We start from the raw sequence: 18394 nt of genomic DNA on the forward strand, positions 1-18394 counted from the left end.
CAGTGGTGTGGGTACAGGTGCATGAGCTCTCTACCCCTACAGTACCCAGGTCCATTCCTGGGCACTGTGTGCAGTGATGCCATTAAGAGTATATGGTGCTGGGAGGTCGCCATTACGAACTCCACAGCACCATAATGGCTACACTGAAGACTGAGAAGTTTGGTATCAAACTTCTCAGCACATTAAAACCACACTGATGCCAGTGTGGGATTTAATGTAAAATGCACGACAGAGGGGCAATTTAGAGTTGCCCCCTGAAACTAACCCACAACCTGTGTCCTGACTGAGAGGCTGCCTAGGCTGCCACCCAGCAGATAGGTTGCTGGCACCCTGGGTAGAGAGCCATCTGCTCTCGTGGGACTGCAACAATGCACATCCTGTGGCGAGGTGCCACGCCTCGTCCCCCAGGATGGGCAGGGGAAGCTTCAAAGGCATGCCGCCTTTGTGAGCCTCCCCAGACCACTTGCTGTACTCAGCAACTGGTCGCCACCGGTTCTGACCCCCACTCTGGCGGGAAAACCCAAGGGAGGATGGGGGTGTTATAGCCTCTGCCAACCCCACCTCTCAGGTGGGGGAGGCGAGGTGAAGCACAACTCCGGGCTCTCGCCATCTTGAGGATGGGGAGCCCTACCCAATCAGGACTAGGCTTCTGCCCCCCTCCCACTGGAGAGTGGCAGGATAGGGGGTGTACCCACCCCAGGGAAGGGACCCATTGGTCCCTGACCTTTCCCTACCTGTAACGCCCCTACATTTAGTATTTAGGGGCATCCCGAACCTTCTTTCCTCAGATCCCAATTCCGAAACAAGAAGAAAGAAGACCTGCCGTGCAGCTGCTAACAAGAGGACGACACCAATTGACTTGGCCCCAGCCCCACAGGCCTGTCGACCCTCGAACCTGCTTCTGCTAAATCCCGGCGTCTCCTGTGGTCCGCAACCTCGAAAACCCTGGAGGACCTGACTGCCTTGCTCATCTAAAGACTGGGACTCCCACGAGCAATGGTTCTGCTCAAACAAGCAACAACCCCTGGTGCCAGCCAGGAACAGTGAATCCAGCACACTCTGCACCCGCCGATCCCGGCCTGTGCCTGAGTGAACAAAGACCACAAGGACGTCCCCCGGCGACTGTGACCACGAATCCAGCACCCAAGGACGCTCCTGATGACGCCTGCAGCCTCAACTCCAGGGACCCCCCCAACCGCGACCAGCAGAGGGTACGATTTCCCGACTCCAAAAGACACCCCTGCACCTGGCGCCCTGCGGCCCCCTGTGCCCAGCTCCTGGGTGCCTACCTAACCTACAGCTTCCCAACTTACCTCTCGAAGTGGTGGTCGCACCTGAAGAATCTCTGTCCCCGAGCTTGCAGCCTTGGTTTATCTTGCAGTTTTCCCATTGAAATACATTGAGCGCCCAACGGCTCAAAAGCACCCTTCACCCAGCCGCCCGAGTGCCACTGGAAGTGCAGCATCTGTTCTATTTTACTTCTCCACTTGCCCTGTGTAAGTGACCAGGAGCTCCGCTCCCACAGCCGCGTGGCCTGCCTGCTAGCAGCCACCAACCAAAGGCCCCCTACCCGCCATAGGCTAACGTTGGGCCTACTCTCTCTGCACCCGTCTGCCCCTGTGCTGCTGAGGGTGTAACAACTGTACCTACCTGACCCTGGGAGACCCCTGAGTCTATCCACAGAACCTTAACTCTGCCAGTCGAGTACTTACCTGAAAGCCGATAACCTACATTTTCTCCATAGGGTAACATCGACTGATTTTCACTTGGAATTTCTTCTGAGTGTCGAGTTTTGAAACTTTGAAATATTCACTAAAAATCACCCGATCAACGAAAAATGAATTACTCACCTGTTACCAGGAGAGATCCCAGTGCTGGATCTTTGTGCCCAGCACTGACCCTGAAAAGTAATTACAACTGTGAATTTCCGATAACCAAACTTCTGATGGATACATCTGCCAGTGGATTCCTCACCTTGTGAATATCTCCTGCGCCAGCATTCCACTGAACTTTTTTCCCCAGCTCTCTACGCGACTCCGTATGACGTCACCGGAGCCATAAGAGAGCCACGTCGGCGTGATGACGTCCGTTCCCTTTTTTCCGCGCCATCGACGCGTAGCGGTTTTCCAGCACTCTCCTGCTACTTTGTAGTCTTGTAGTGGTTATTGTTTCTGGATTCACCATGTCTTCGACGAGGAAGTCAGGTTTCAAACCTTGTAGGGAATGTGGGGGCCACATGTCAATGACTGACCCCCATGAGGATTGCTTGTGGTGTCTTTCTTCTGACCACGACGTGGAGGACTGTTCCAGCTGCAGAAGAATGAACCTCAAGGCCCTGAAGGAGAGAGAAGCAAAACTCTTCATGGCCAAAGCAAAGAAGGAAAGAAGAGGTAGAAAGAATCAGAAATCAAGGCCGGAGTCGTCGACTTCGCACTCTTCGAAGTCAAAGAAACATCACAAGAAGAGGAAGCATAGCTCTCGGCGCTGGTCCTCGAGGAGTAAGACTTCGAGATCGCCGTCTCCTCGACGTCGAAGTAAGGATGTTGTATCTCCTCCTAGGAGGTCTCCAGAGAGGTTGCCTTCGCCGAAGCGGACTCGGGCGCGGTCCCAGGCGCGGTCCCAGGCGCAGTCTCCGGCGCCAGTGGAGTCTTCTGCTTCTGACGCTGAACAGGAACAAGAGAAAGAGCTTTCTCCAGGACCAGCTGATCCTGCGGCGCCTGTTGAGGACACTTCGGCTCCGGTTCCAGGTACTCCTCGACCGGATTCAGAATCAATCCCTTATCCGCAGTTCCCGGCGCCGGGTGCTGATTCAACGCATTTCCTTAATGCGATGTATGGGATTTTTCAACGGGCTGCCTTCCCATCCGGCGCACCATCTGGTCCCGTGGGTCCTATGGCATACACCTTGGGAGTGCCGCAGCATTATGCTCCGGCCCCGTTAATGCCCTTTTTGCTGATGGCTCCTTCATGGCAGTTTCCGGCGCCGTCTGGTGATCCATCTCGACTTCGTCTGGAGCGGCCTTCTTCGGAGCCTTCCTCAGCGCCATTGCCGACTCCTTCGGCTCCGCGCCCGGAGCCGCCGACTCCGGCGCCACCGACTCCACGTTCGGTTCCACCGACTCCGCGTACGACACCGCCGACGCCGGTTCCTCGGATCCGTTCAAGGAGAGAGGCCCAGAGAGTCTTGGAAGAGGAGCGTTATAGGGAGGAAGTGGAAGAAGGTGAGGTGGATGCATCTTCTGATGACTTTGAAGGCATTCAGGATGCTAGTGGTCTTGATACCACTCCGGAGTGGGAGCATTCTTCGACTAGGTCTTCGCCACCACAAGAATTGGCCCCCTATCATTCAGTTATCAAGAAGACCGCAGAGTTGCTGGACTTGCAGTTACCCTCTTCTGAATATAAGCCAAACCTCCTAACTGAAGTCCTGCATTCACCAACTTCGAATGTTGAACCCTTGTTGCCTTTTAATGAGGCTATCTTAGAGCTTGTAATGGACGTTTGGCATAAGCCACTCTCTTCGCCTGCAGTCTCCAGACAAGTGGCAAGGAGGTATAGGGTGGCTCCGGGAGATGCAAGCTTTCTTTCTTCCCACCCTTCTCCAGAAAGCCTTGTGGTGCAAGCTTCATGTTCGAAGCATTCTTCAGGCGCCTTCCCTCAGACTCCTGCGGATAGGGATTCTAAAAAGACTGATCAAGCAGCCAGAAAGGTCTTTTCTTCAGGGAGCATGGCGCTTACTAATGCCACTTGCTTACTAGGGCGCTACGTTCATGCACTGATGGACTCTATGAAATTATTAGCCCCTAAGCTGCCAGAAGGAGAGAGAGCTTCTTTTATGGTGGTGGTCACTGACACTCAGGCTGCTACTAGGAGGAAGCGTGGCTTCGTTCTTCTGGCTTCTCTACTGATGTTCAAGTCACTTTGGTAGACTTGCCTTTTGATGGAGAAAAACTTTTTGGCGAGAAAGCTAATTCTGCCTTGCAAAGATTTATAGATCGCAGGGTTACGGCGAAATCTTTGGGACTACAGACTCCTGCTAAGGGATTTGGTCTTAGGAAATTTAGAAGCTTTGGGAGATCCTCATTTCGTTCCTTCCGGCAACCTCAGCAGCAGCAGCAACAGCAGAATCCCCTCTATAGGTCGTATAGAGGAAGGCAAAGGGGACGGAGAGGTTCTGGCCGCAACCCATCTTCATCATCTGCCTCCTCTGCACCCAATGAAGCTTCAGGGAAGCAGCCCTAGATCCCCCATCCTGATCATGTGAGACCTGTGGGGGGTCGGGTGTCCCACTTTCTGCGAGGTTGGAAATCTGTTACGACCGACCTTTGGGTTTTAAACCTTGTGGAGACTGGGTACGCCCTTCCCTTTCGGAAATTTCCTCCCCCTTGCCCTCCTTGCCAGGATTTTTGCTCGGAAGACCATCTGCTTCTTCTGCAGAAGGAGGTTCTTACTTTGTTACAAAAAGGTGCGATAGAGGTGGTTCCAGAGCGGGAAAGGGGTCCGGGATGCTACTGCCGGTATTTCCTGATTCCGAAAAAGGACGGCAGATTGCGTACAATCCTGGACCTCAGGATCTTAAATCTTTTTCTGAAGCAAGAGAAGTTCAAGATGCTCACCCTTGCGCAGGTTCTTCAAGCGCTGCATCAGGGGGACTGTTTGGTGTCTATCGACTTGCAGAATGCGTAGTTCCACATCCCCATCCTGAAGTCGCACAGGAAGTATATCTGGTTTACGATAGGGTCGCAACATTATCAGTTTGCGGTCCTCCCGTTTGGTCTTACTACTGCACCTCGAGTCTTCACCAAGGTGATGGTAGTGGTGGCAGCCCATCTCAGAAGGTCGGGGATTTCAGTTTTTCCCTATTTGGACGACTGGTTGATCAAAGCCTAATCGCCAGAGAAGGTGCTTCATCATCTGCAGATGCCCTCTCAGCGCAACCTGTTCATAGGGGCGGTACTGGGCACTGTGTGTTGAGCATTCCCACCTCCACAAAGGATTCTCGACATACAGGAAATGATTCCCTTGTTTTACAATGGAGCCGTCGTTCCAGTCCTGAAGGTCCTTCGTCTGCTCGGTGTGTTTGCTTCCTGCATTCTGTTGGTCAACCATGCACGCTGGCACATGAGGGCACTCCAGTGGTGCCTCCGCAGGCAGTGGTATCAGCACAAGGGAGATCTCGGGGAGTCTGTGAGGATCTCCAGAGAAGCTGCGGCGGATCTGTCTTGGTGGAGCATGGAGGGCAATCTGTCTCAAGGAAAGCCCTTCCATCTTCCTCCATCGGTGGCCACGGTGATAACGGATGCATCCACTTTAGGGTGGGGTGCTCATCTGGGGGATCTGGAGATCAAGGGTCTTTGGTCTCCAGAGGAAAGGTTGCTTCATATCAACCTTCTGGAGTTACGGGCGATACGTTTGGCGCTCAAGGCCTTCCTCCCTTCCCTTCACGGTCAGTCGCTTCAAGTCCTGACGGACAACACTACCGCAATGTGGTATGTCAACAAGCAGGGAGGAGTGGGGTCGCATTGTCTCTGCAGAGGCTCTACGTCTTTGGTCCTGGGTTCAGGATCATCAGATTTGTCTGATGGCAAATCGCCTGGTCTCAGTCGACAGTTTTCCGCCGACCACGAGTGGAGGCTTCATCCATAGATAGTTCAGCACGTCTTTCGAATGTGGGGAACTCCTCGGGTGGACCTGTTTGCCACTCACGAGAACGCTCACTATCTGTCATTCTGCAATCTCCAGTATCCGATGCAGGGAGCTTTGGGAGACGCGTTTCAGTTGGGTTGGAGCTCACAACTCCTTTGCGCGTTTCCTCCCATACCCTTGATTCCTCGGGTTCTGAGGAAGATTCACCAAGACCGGGCCCAAGTCATATTGAACGCCCCGGATTGGCCAAGAAGGGTGTGGTACACAGATCTTCTCCACCTCTCCTCGTGCCCTCTGCTCCGTCTCCCTCTCGGGGCAGACCTCCTCTCGCAGTCTCGCAGGGGCAGGTTCTACACCCCCACCTCCAGAGCTTACACCTTCATGCCTGGAGATTGAACGGGGCAACCTGAATTCTTTTTCTCTCCCACCAGATGTGGTAGATGTAATTTTGTCTGCCAGACGTCATTCCACCAAATCTATCTATTCCTATAGGTGGTCTAAATTTGTTCTTTGGTACGAAGAGAAGTCTATTGACCCTTTGAAGGCTCGTTTATCTGACATTCTTCAGTTTGCCTTGTCTCTTGCTCAGCAAGGCTTTGCTATAGCCACTGTAAAGGGATATCTTTCGGCCTTGTCGGCTCTCCTTTGCTTTCCGGATCAGCCGTCATTGTTCAAATCTCCTATTGTTTTACGATATCTGAAAGGCCTTACAAACAAGTTTCTCCTACTCCTTTTAATGTGCCTCAATGGGACTTAAATCTTGTCTTAACTTATCTGATGGGTTCTCCCATCGAGCCCTTACACAAGTGTTCCCTGAGACTGTTGTCTTTCAAAACGGGTTTTCTCATTGCGATCACCTCGGCAAGGAGGGTAAGTGAGCTTCAAGCTCCGAGTTCAAAACCCCCGTTCTTGACCATTCATGCTGAAAGAATGGTACTCAGGACCAGGGCTGCTTTTCTGCCTAAGGTGGTAACTCCTTTCAATCTGGGGCAGTCCATTACCCTTCCTACCTTCTATCCTCCCCCTCACCGTTCCAAGGAGGAGGAGCGGCTTCACCGCTTGGACCCTAAAAGGGCAGTGAGCTTCTACCTTGATAGGACTAAAGACTTTCGAGTGGACGACCAGCTCTTCGTGGGCTTTGTTGGCTGCAGGAAAGGCAGAGCGGTGCACAAGCGCACCCTTTCCAGATGGATTGTCTTGTGCATCAAGATATGTTACTCTTTGGCCGGTAAGGAACCTCCAGAGGGTTTAAGGGCTCATTCTACTAGGGCAAAGTCTTCTACGTCTGCCTTGTCTAGAGGTGTTCCTGTGGAGGACATTTGTAGAGCAGCAACTTGGATCTCCATCCACACTTTCGCGAAGCATTACTGCTTGGACTCCAAGGTGAGGAGGGACGGACACTTTGCTCGTTCCGTCCTTCAGGATTTTCTGGTATAGAAGGGTGGACACCCTCCTCCGGGAGTGGGACTGCTGTGGGAATCTTTTCACAAGGTGAGGAATCCACTGGCAGATGTATCCATCAGAAGAACAAGTTACTTACCTTCGGTAACGCTTTTTCTGGTGGATACAGTATATGCCTGTGGATTCCTCACTGACCCACCCGCCTCCCCGTTGTCCACCCTTGTATACCTACAATTCTAATGATGGTGTTTCAAAATGTATTTGTTACTGTCAAAGGCAGTGTTTATTTCTTTTGCCTTCCTATATTATCTCCATACTGTGTGTGTTGCTTTGTATATTATGTACTGTGTATACTGTGTATATATATTGCTGTCAGTCCGTCAGTGTGCCTCGAAGGCACGGAAAAAAGGGCGGAACTGACGTCATCACGCCGACGAGGTCTTCTTATGGATCCGGTGACGTCAGCGGAGTCGCGAGCGGAGCCGTGTCTCTGTGACGTCGTCTTCGACCTCATCGGCGTGGACTGCTACAAAAGTTTCCGAATGTTGCTGGTGCAGGGGATATTCACAATGTGAGGAATCCACAGGCAGATACTGTATCCACCAGAAAAAGCGTTGACGAGGGTAAGTAACTTGTTCTTCTCAGTTAATATAGAACTGAAAGGATACAGTGTCAGCCAAGAGAGTGCTCAAAATCCTGCAAACCGTCCACTAATACTGCCAAGATGACAATTTCTAGACTTTTGAGCATAATGAAGCAAGAGTTAAATTTCGCCTGGACAAGTAGAGGCGGGCGAGCCACTTAAGGTTCGAGCCAGAGACCTTGCTCTGGCACAGCTAGCAGTTCAACCCTCAAGACCAAAATGAGCCGTGCTTTAATGTGGCTTCTGCCTGCCAATTGCACTCTACCATCATGCACCAGGAAGTAAAAGGAAAGCATAAACCTTTGGGTGTTCAAAATGAGGGAAAAAGGTAGTTATCTAGTGAGCGAATTGTTTAATGTTAAACCAGAATACCTCGGAACAATCCTGGCTTCCCCGCTTGACCAAATTGTGTGATCTAGGCAAATACTTTATTTTACAGTGCCTCCTTTTTCTTCGTTTTCACACCTTCCAATATGTGAGTTTATGTTGTGCGCTGTAAAAGAATATTCTGATGTATTAAGATGAAACACTCCGGAGCATTAAAGAAATACTTTTTTTTTGCAATTTTAAACAGACTACCATATTTTCAAATTATGTTTTCAATTACAATGAATATTTTGAATATTTAGGCGACCAGAGATCAATATGTTTTCCACAAAGAATTAACATAAATTCCGCTTGTATATATATTCCAAGATGGGAGCATGCGTGCGGAACCTTTAACTACTCCGTCCCTCCTCTTTTGATTGATTGTATAATTTCAAATGCTCACTCTTTGCCTCCAAGAAATACCAAAAAACGCACCCTATGGCCTTTTTGATTTTTGTTTAATCCCATTGTCTGGTACATTACCATTCTGATTCAATGAAATAGTAAACTTGAAAATGACTGCTGGACGATAATTCTAATTGCCATATATGGTTCACGCAAATATGGTATGCAGACCTGCTCCGCTAGCTATACATCAAATTGGGGATCGATCTAGGTCTTTAATCACAGAACAAAGAGGTGGTATATCTTCCTGATTTCAGCCCGCTAAATTCAGTAGGACAGCTCCTGAGCTACTATAGAAAGAATTCTTAGAAATCCTGGCAATAGCAAGATGATAGTCAAGCTAGAATGCTCTCCGCTATTGGGAACATGCACACAAAGTGTTGAGGTATTCAATTCTCTCCTTTTGTCTGTTGCACATTACAGGAAAAGCTTTTCAGAACTTCCGCCTCACCACATTGTTTACTTTCCCAGTTGCGAAACAATGGTTGATGGCCCGTTCCACCAGTAGGCCTGCACCCACTTATTAAATAAATAATGTGCTTGTAGGAGTGTGGATTATTATGTGGTGTGGTTGTGAGACCTCAAGATGTAATAATGACACCATCTTTTATCAGGTCCAGTTAGGTTTCTTCCATTGATAAGGAGAGTTTGATGGTGATCAAAGTGGGCACTAGCAACTTTAGGTAGCAAGGGTAGAAGGACATCCAGTTTTTCTAGGAAGTTTTGTTTTATGTCTATAGCTAGTGCTAAACTTTATAATGCTAGACAAAAGACCGGTAAAATGTGCATTGTTAATTTTAGTCCCCTCCCTAACATCTTATGTGCTCTCACTTTCTCCTAATCATGGTTTTAACTTTTTTTCGCTTCTTTCCTTCTTAGTTTTCTCTCTGGAATGTTGAGGGTTGACAGTCAGGCTGAGAGGGTAGAGAGTGGAGGCGTCAAGAAGAAACTTAAATTATGTTACTAAGGTTTTGGTGTACGTCGCGGCAGACACAATCGGCCACAACTGTGAAATCTGTCGTAGGTGGGCAATCTCCTGATACCACTAAAGAAAATGCATGTTTTTGAGAACAATTTATTTGCGTTAAAGTTGAAAGTAAAATGCGTACTCTTACTGGAGGAGATGCCACAAGTGTGTGATCTAGATATTTTTTTCATTTCCTGTTCCAAAATGATTCTCATAAGTGTAAACATATGTGGTCAATGTATGTGGTCAGACATCAAACTGCATATTCCCCCACAAGTTTTGTTAAAAAACCAAGGTATACTTAATCTTTCTGGGCAATGCATTGTGAATCCTGACCTGTGAGAGAATAGCAATGGGATATCTTTTTCCATAAGGTTCCTTTTTGTAGGCCTATGTATTCTGTACAAGACTACAATGTTCCTAAAACTGAAAGATTCTGGTGATTATAGAGAGTCTTCACCCATCGGGCCTCGAAAAATCATAAAAATGTTTTAGGCCTGCAAGTCTAGTAACTTGATTAATCTACTCGACCGAACTGTAATGTGCTTCTCCCCTAAACTTGTCTCATTATGTCATCCTAGGCCAATATTTCATTTTGCAGAGCCAACTTTTTCTTCATTATCACATGAGAGCACCTTCCAATATGTGAGTTCAGCATTCCCACTGTACAAAAAACATATTGCATTTAATCTATTATATTAAACGTTTGCTCCATGCATAACAAGAATCTAGCCCACATTTAGGGTACACATGACCCCTGACTTGCCTCTTAGTTCACTAATAGCATTGCTATCAGGGCAGGTGCAGGAATGTTTCTCAGTTCAACTTTAAAAACTCCCTTTTATTAAATGTATTACTTAAGCATTAAGTGGTAGTGCACTGCCTTTTCCAGAAAGCACATTTTCCATTGAAACGGCCAAAAACCTTTCCACTAACATGCAGTTTTACGTATAAAACTATATAGTGTATAAAAAATAATCTGTGGAGACTGTTTCAGCAAATATATTTATCATTTGCACATCACAAAGTGTAGTGGTCTGATTTGTCTTCTTCCTATTACAATATTTAACTAGGGCTTTCATTACTACAGCAATTTATTCTGAAATGTTTGTACAGTTCAATTTTTTGCAATTTGCATGTGTGTTTGAGTAAAACATGACCTCCTACAGCCTTTCATTTCACACTTTTTGTACAGCATGTTTGTCAGACAGTTCACTTTAATAAAAAATCCTCGAACTTTGATGTCCGAGAAAGAAAAGTAATTTAGATGTAAACAGACTTTTGACCTCTGTCTCTGAACACAGAACACATGTGACAAGATAAAAGCAAGATTCAAAGGTATCTTTAATGCTCCTTCACTTTGGAAGTGAACAGAACAACTGTTTGTCAGCTCGCCAGAAGGGGCGAGTTGGCCCTAAATATATCTGTCCCTGATCAAATCCGACATGCCACAGCAAGTGGGCACGTAGATGTGTCGAGGTCTGCCCATTGCATCTTTACCTTCTGGAAATGGTAAATGCACGTTTACATCACTCTTCAATATTGTTTGACTTATTACCTGATATAGAAATAATTATTACTTTGGTAATATTCTAATTTCTGTAGGGATTGGTGAGAGACTTTTCCAGAGTGCAGGCTGCAACTTTCACACTTTTGTAACTAACAAACATTGTGAAATTTAACATCTTTCTTACAAATCAGCCTAGCTACTAGTTCAGAATCTTTATTTATCACCGTTTGGTCGGATAGCATACCGGAGGAGCTCCAAAGAATCTACAAAAAATATGCAGAGAAGAAAAAGAAAAGGGCACTGAAAATCATTGGAGGTCAGGAGGAACATCGAAGTTAGGGAGGGGAGCCTCCTCAATCCTGATCCGGGGGTTGGGGGCATGTGGAGGTGAACCCTGTGCAGAAGGACATGGGGCCAGAGAATGCAGAGGAGAGGATCCACAGGAGGTCTGAAACCTGTGCCTTTTAGACGTATCCAACACCGAAGAAAACGAAGCCTGAGTTGAATATGCACCAAGGGCTCTCAAGGCCAGTTAAAGCAGCGACTCGCACACCACACCATGGCTAGCACTCAATGACCACAACAATCCCTGAAAGTCCTATGTCCCTCTGCGACAATGAGGAAAACGTCAAACAAGCCGAGCCGGTACAGGGAGTCGGACGCCGAAGGGAGCAATGTTGACGTCAACACAGCAGAAGATGCGAAGAAAGTGCAGAGGGACGCTGAAAAGACCAAGCAGAAGTTAACAAAAGACCCGAAAACCCCTAAGACCACCTTAGCGGCCAAACATCGGCGCACAAACAACGCGTTGCACGGGTACCAACCAAAGGACACTGATGGGCGCCAGGCTTTGAAACTACCCTCATCACCAGCAGGCGCAAAGAAGTTGCCGAAGAAAAATGGCAAGGAGGCAAAGGACACAGAACCAACTGCCCCAAAGCAGAAACCCTCCTCAACGACTGAGGCCGAACGCTTGCTCGAGGTCGAAAGAAAAAGACGCTGACCCAAGGCCAAAATGGAAACAGCCCTGCATCATAAGAAGAAGTAGTTTGACGACTCCAACAAAACGTTCCATATTCTCATGAAGAGCCGTGGGACTTGGAAGAAAATTTTACAGACGTCGACGCGCCATCAACTCTGGAGCCACACGAGGAAGAGCTGGAGGACCTCTTCGACTACGAGGAGGAAGAACCCAGTGTGATGGAAAAACAGTGCTAGTTCGACTAATAGCAGGATCACAACGCTAAATCCCTTGAGGAAAGAGTCGACAGCTACTGCTTGAGGCCCTCGCCTCGGAAGACCGGTCCATGTATAATGGACTAATCAAGAGGGCAGCAGACACACATGGGGTCCAGCTAGAAGAAGAGAAGGAGGAGCCCTGCTTCTTCCTCGAAACCCTGATGCTATTACAGAAGGCAAACCTATACCTGTCCATGCTCCACAGTATTCTAGATCAGGGCAAGTAAACCTTCGAGGAACCTGCCAGAGTTAGGGCGGTTACTCCTCGGATGGAGGGATAATATAAACATTCCCCCCAAGACACTCAGTATGCCATGGGGAACATACTAGTAGACTTCATCATAGAGGCCACAGCCAGAAAAAGGAATAACATTCCCACGTCGACTGGGCCACCACCAGAGAAATAAACAGAAGAATGGACCTGGACGGTAGGAAGATGGAAAGGGAGGCAGCAATGGAGAATACAAAATTCTAATGCTCTGCTCAACAGTTCTTCCATGACTGGACTCGTAATTTTTCCCTAACCTTCGTGTTGGAACTAATTTTCTACTGACTACAAATTGATTAGCCTTCAAACTGGAATGTGACCTTAAATAAAATCCCCTTTTGGATGCTCTGTCAATTGTTGTGTTTGTCCTAATGATGACTATACCAATTCTATTTGGTTGAAACCACATCAACGCCTATCTTTGGCACTTATTCAAGAGGATGCATTAACTGCCACTCCTGTTTTTGTCCAATCAGTATTGTTCTTTTGTGAATTTATCTGCCTCTGCCATTGTTATTTCTGTTTACACTGTGTTCTCTGATCTTGGTTTCTGTGTAATTGTGTGAGCACTGTTAGTTTAAGATTGTATTGTAATTTATATTTTTGTATTATGGTCTCAGTAAAAAGTGTGTGTGTGATATATGTGTGTGTGTGTATATATATATATATATATATATATATATATATATATATGATATGTTTTACATTGTTTAAACATTGTTTGTATATTGCTCATATATTGCATTGTAACTTACAGAGAATACAGTAAGACGACAATTATTTTATTTTTGCATGAGCAAATAGAATGTCGAAATTATTATATAATCCATACTAGGTCAACTGTGATACAGGTGGCTAATGCTTTACTTACTAAGGTAACACGAGTCGGAAGAAATACATTTTTCAGTGAGCAAGGCGGACTCGTCCGCCGAAACGCGTCTGGGCCACATTGTTGGAATAAATAATTTTCTTTAAACATCATCCCACGGAGTCAGTTCCTGTTTCTGCATGCGAGAGATCAGGATTGGAAGAAATATTAGAGACGTTCCGGAGTCTCTCACGCTGACCCTCCTCGATTTGGTGCTCTCCGTTACCGGAGCCTGTTTTGGATTGTCTTTGTGTGCAAGGAAAACGGAGAGCCCCCCGCAGCCAAGATTTCGGGACATCAAGCGCAGATTGGATCACATAGACGTGAGCGTCCTGACTCTCGTGAATGTCGGAGGGCAGACCGGGATACAGGTAAGCTCACTGTACGATCCATTTGTGGTTTGTTAAATCCCCCCAGGTGGCTGATGGGAGAGGTAGTCCTGTAGGTTTTCAATCTACGGGCAGTGGTTGTCCAGGACAATAACTATTCCATTGAAAATGGCCGAGGATTGGGTTAAAGATCGTGAGGAGGCAGCACTTGACATCTTTAGTGATAAAGACAACTACGATGGAATGCCATCAACAAGCGGCAATGTACAATCGTCGGCTGCAGGCAGGAACTTAAAAACAATTACTCGGGGAATTGGAAAAAAGTGCGAAGGCACGAGGTGGCTAAATGGTGGGAGTGCACATCATTAAAGATATCTGGAGGTAAATCGGATTCCGAGGTGTTTGAGGATTCTCGTGGCGCCAACTTATGAAAATCTGGACCCCGCCATGCTTCAGTAATGGGCTGATAACAGCGCCCAGTCGTCACGAAATATGCTGCAGATATTGATCAAATTCGCAACAACAGACAGACAAAATACTGGTGAGAATAAATGAGATATATAGTGACCTCGAGAAAATATCCAACCAAGATGAAGTAAAAACGGGTCTAACAGATATTACAAATCGTGTATTGAAGTATGAGCAAATAATTAAAGAAAGAAAAGCCAGTAAATTTCAACGTGACAGGAATGACTATCTGCACGGTAGAATCTATACCTTTTCAAGAAGATTCGAGAATATCTGTCGTCAAGAGTTATCTAAGACAAGTGGCGACCCCTCAGGACATCGTGAACCCAGCGAATCGGAATTAAGCTCCGAAATTGAATCTGATCCTGAAGCAAGTGGCAGCAGGGACCAGTTACACAATGCACCAACACCGATTCAAGAACTCGGTTTTTTACGAGTGGAGCGTTTGAGTCTACGCCCAATACCTCCAAGACAGGAGTATGCATCAAACAAAGCTCAAAACCAGGGAACAGAAGGAGGAAAAAACGGCGATTGGGCAAACAAAACACAAAAACCAACGTACAGACGAAACAAAAGATGAATAATAACACAACAAGAACAGACAATACAGTAGTAAATTTAACAACTATGGCTTTGACACAAGAGGAAGAACAAATCCTTGCTCTGGGACTATCATATTGCAAGGAAACAAACTTTGATTACACACAGACCAGAATAGACTTGTATCACTTCATCCGTAAATTAAAATTACGTAAACATTTCTTCAACACCAAAGAAAAGATTGATGTTAGGGATCAGGGTGGCACCATGCCCCCAGGACCTGACACTCTAAGTGTAGCAGACATGACCTTCCTAAGAGACATGACGGAACTGGAAAATGAGGACACAGCCGATGTAACAACCATCGGTCAAGCAGCAATCAGCTCGGATCTAAATATATGCGCAGCTGTGGTCACACCATTCAGACCTAAATCTATCTTCAACCCTCTAATGCCCAGGGATAATATTGACATTTTTGCAGACAAAATAATCAAGGATCTCAAAACATTGGCAATTGAAAGCAGCAATATTTTCAATAAATCTAGGCACAAGGAACCGACAAAATATTCCAGTATAATGCAAAAGATAAAAGAACCCCGTGACGTTGTTGTACGATGGTCGGATAAAGGGGGCAATGTTGTACTCTGGCCACTTGATATGTACAACAAAGAGGCAATGACCCAACTATCGGACAAGGATTGTTATACACGAATCAGTGCTACCAATATCATCAGCATCAAAGAGAAATACCATGGATGTTTGTACGAATGGAGAAGGAATGGGTTGATAACAAGAAATGAATTGGATTTCATGAAGAATGACTACCCTGTGATACCTCAACTTTATTTGCTCCCGAAAATTCACAAGAATGCGGAATGCCCTCCAGGCAGGCCAATCATATCTGCCATTAGGAGCCTATTTGAAAACACGAGTAAATTTGTTGACTTTTTTCTACAGCCATTCGTACAGGCCCTGCCGTCATATACTAAAGACACTGGAGATTTCCTAACAAAAATCTTTGATTGCAACTGGCACGAAGATTACGCATTTGTCACACTGGATGTACAAAGTTTATACACGAGCATCAGACATCATGATGGTCTGAACGCAGCTAAATACTACCCGAGTACAAGAGACATAAGTTTTTATCAACACACGCTTATGTTATTACATATGATGGAATGGTGCCTAGAGAATAACATCTTTGTTTGATAGATTGCTTTACAAACAGACACAAGGTACAGCCATGGGTACTTGCTTCGCCCCCAGCTATGCGAATTTGCATATTGGCTGGTGGGAGGAGCAAGTACTCATGAGGGCATTTAAAACTCAGATGTCTGAAAATGTAGTTTTGTACCAACGCTACATAGATGATATATTTATCCTATGGAAGGGCAGTGAACAAAGTGTCAATGACTTCGTGGATGCAATCAACAAAAATGACCTAAATCTAAAATTCACGTGTACCATGAATAGGAAATCCATTGTATATCTTGATTTAGAATTGTATACTATCAACAACAAAGTACATCCACGCACACATAGGAAAATAACATCGCGGAATGCAATTCTACATGCCCAAAGCTTTCATTCTGTTAAACTTATTGAAAGCATCCCCTATGCCGAGTGTCTGCGTATGAAACGGAACTGTAGTACTGCAGAGAGCTTGAAAGACTCCACAGATAACTTATTTGAGAGACTTAGCAACAGCGGCTATAAGTCAAAAACTTTAGAAACAGCAAAGCAGAAGTGCTCAGCTATTACTAGAGAAGATCTCCTATTTAAAAACAAGGATAGCAAAATAATACCAGGGGAGTCAGTAAAACAGACACCAAGACTAATTACAGGATATAACACATACCATTATAATTTACGGAAAATCCTGTATAGACACTGGCCAATTGTGCGATGTGATCCCACCATAGGCCCATCTTGCACTAAGCTCCCCCAGTTAACCTTTAGGAGAGCCAAGTCAATGAAGCAAGAACTTGTGTCCAATGCTCCTGCACAGGACAAAGGTACTAGTTGGCTCAAATCTCAAAAAGGTTTCTTCAAATGCACAAAGTGCAAAGCCTGCAAATATGGAATTAATACCAGATCAGTTTCCACTCCTCTAAGAAAAACCCCACTTGAGATCAGGGATAATTATACGTGCAAAACAGATTTTGCGGTATATGTGTTACGTTGTACCTGTGATAAGATGTACGTGGGAAGTACCATCCATCCCGTACGCATAAGGATACTACAACACCTAAGGGCCATTAGCAATAATGACCCGACATATCCTGTGGCCCGCCACATTAACAAAGTACACGGCGGTAAAGCGGAAGATCTTTCGTACTTTGTTGTTGACAGTGTAAAGAAAAACATCAGGGGTGGCAACAGGCAACTAGCACTTAGGAGACTAGAGTCGAGATATATAATCCAGTTGGATTGTAAGATTCCAAATGGCATGAATGCCGACTAAGCTTTGAGTGTACACCTCTAATCATTTAATACTATTAGAAATCTGATGTAGAAGTCTGCCCAATCTAGATTTTTAAAGCAACCCCATGAGATCTGACTCACTTTTTCTTTTTACTTTGTGTTTTTTACATTATGATTCACTCATCACATTCCCATTATTTTCATTGTGTTTTATTTTCAATAATTGAGAGTTCCTTATGTAGTAATAACTGCTTAGGTTTGCCACCATCACTAATTTAACCAAACCAAGTATGGGTAGGATTCGACGCCAGCGATTTATTAAAAAGCCCACTTGGGCTTCATGCTGATATGTTTTACATTGTTTAAACATTGTTTGTATATTGCTCATATATTGCATTGTAACTTACAGTGAATACAGTAAGACGACAATTATTTTATTTTTGCATGAGCAAATTATTATATAATCCATACTAGGTCAACTGTGATACAGGTGGCTAATGCTTTACTTACTAAGGTAACACGAGTCGGAAGAAATACATTTTTCTGGTAGTATTTTTTTCATGTTGATCATTGGTTCACTGGTTGCCAAGCAACCCTTTGGTTTGTGTCACATGTATGGTAAATGCTTAAATTAACCTACTAGAGTGAGGTCAGACACAGTGAGCAAGGCGGACTCGTCCGCCGAAACGCGTCTGGGCCACATTGTTGGAATAAATAATAAATATATATATATATATATTCACTTAAAAAACCATAGGTTTCACACATGTTATAGTTAGATGGATATTTCACTCGTAAAAAACCAATTAAATTCCCCCGTTATAGCTAGTTCAGATAACTATAACTCGCGCGCCCGCAATCCACTGCACATGACGTCACATATTACATCACTCATGACATGGTCAGTGGCATCACTGATGACATCATCCTTGTGATAGAGTGGCGGTCGCGCGAGTTATAGTTATCTGAACTAGCTATAACGGGGGAATTTCATTGGTTTTTACGAGTGAAATATCCACCTAACTATAACATGTGTGAAACCTATGTTTTTTTTTCAGTGAATTTGTACGGTTTTTTAAATGCTAATTTATTTATGTATTTTTTTTATATATTTATTTTACAATAAACTACGTATTAAAAATTATTATTTTTTTTTTTGGTTTTCACCCTGCGATTTTTAAAAAAAAAACAAAATTTGGGGGGGGTTTTTCAGGGTGCGCGCACTGTGCACCCCCGCGATTTTTAAAAAAAAATTTAAAAAAAAATGTTGCCTTCGGGGTCCTTCAGGGACCCCCTGACAAAGGCTAGGGGGTC

At 45.5% G+C, this 18394-nt stretch overlaps 1 protein-coding gene across 6 annotated transcripts in view; it reads left to right on the forward strand.

Annotated features, from left to right (window-relative positions):
- Positions 1 to 18394, forward strand: part of LOC146784304 (uncharacterized) — a 106464-nt gene that overhangs the window by 75710 nt on the left and 12360 nt on the right. For 2 of the 6 annotated variants that reach the window (XR_014970860.1, XR_014970861.1), the window contains exon 9: positions 9344 to 9488. The exons of the other annotated variants lie outside the window; for them this stretch is intronic. The gene's annotated coding sequence lies outside the window, so the exon portion shown is untranslated. The remainder of the gene's footprint in view (positions 1 to 9343; positions 9489 to 18394) is intronic. 6 annotated transcript variants of the gene reach the window in all.

Source organism: Triturus cristatus, chromosome 11 (assembly GCF_964204655.1).
Source record: "Triturus cristatus chromosome 11, aTriCri1.1, whole genome shotgun sequence".
Classification (NCBI taxonomy): domain Eukaryota; kingdom Metazoa; phylum Chordata; class Amphibia; order Caudata; family Salamandridae; genus Triturus; species Triturus cristatus.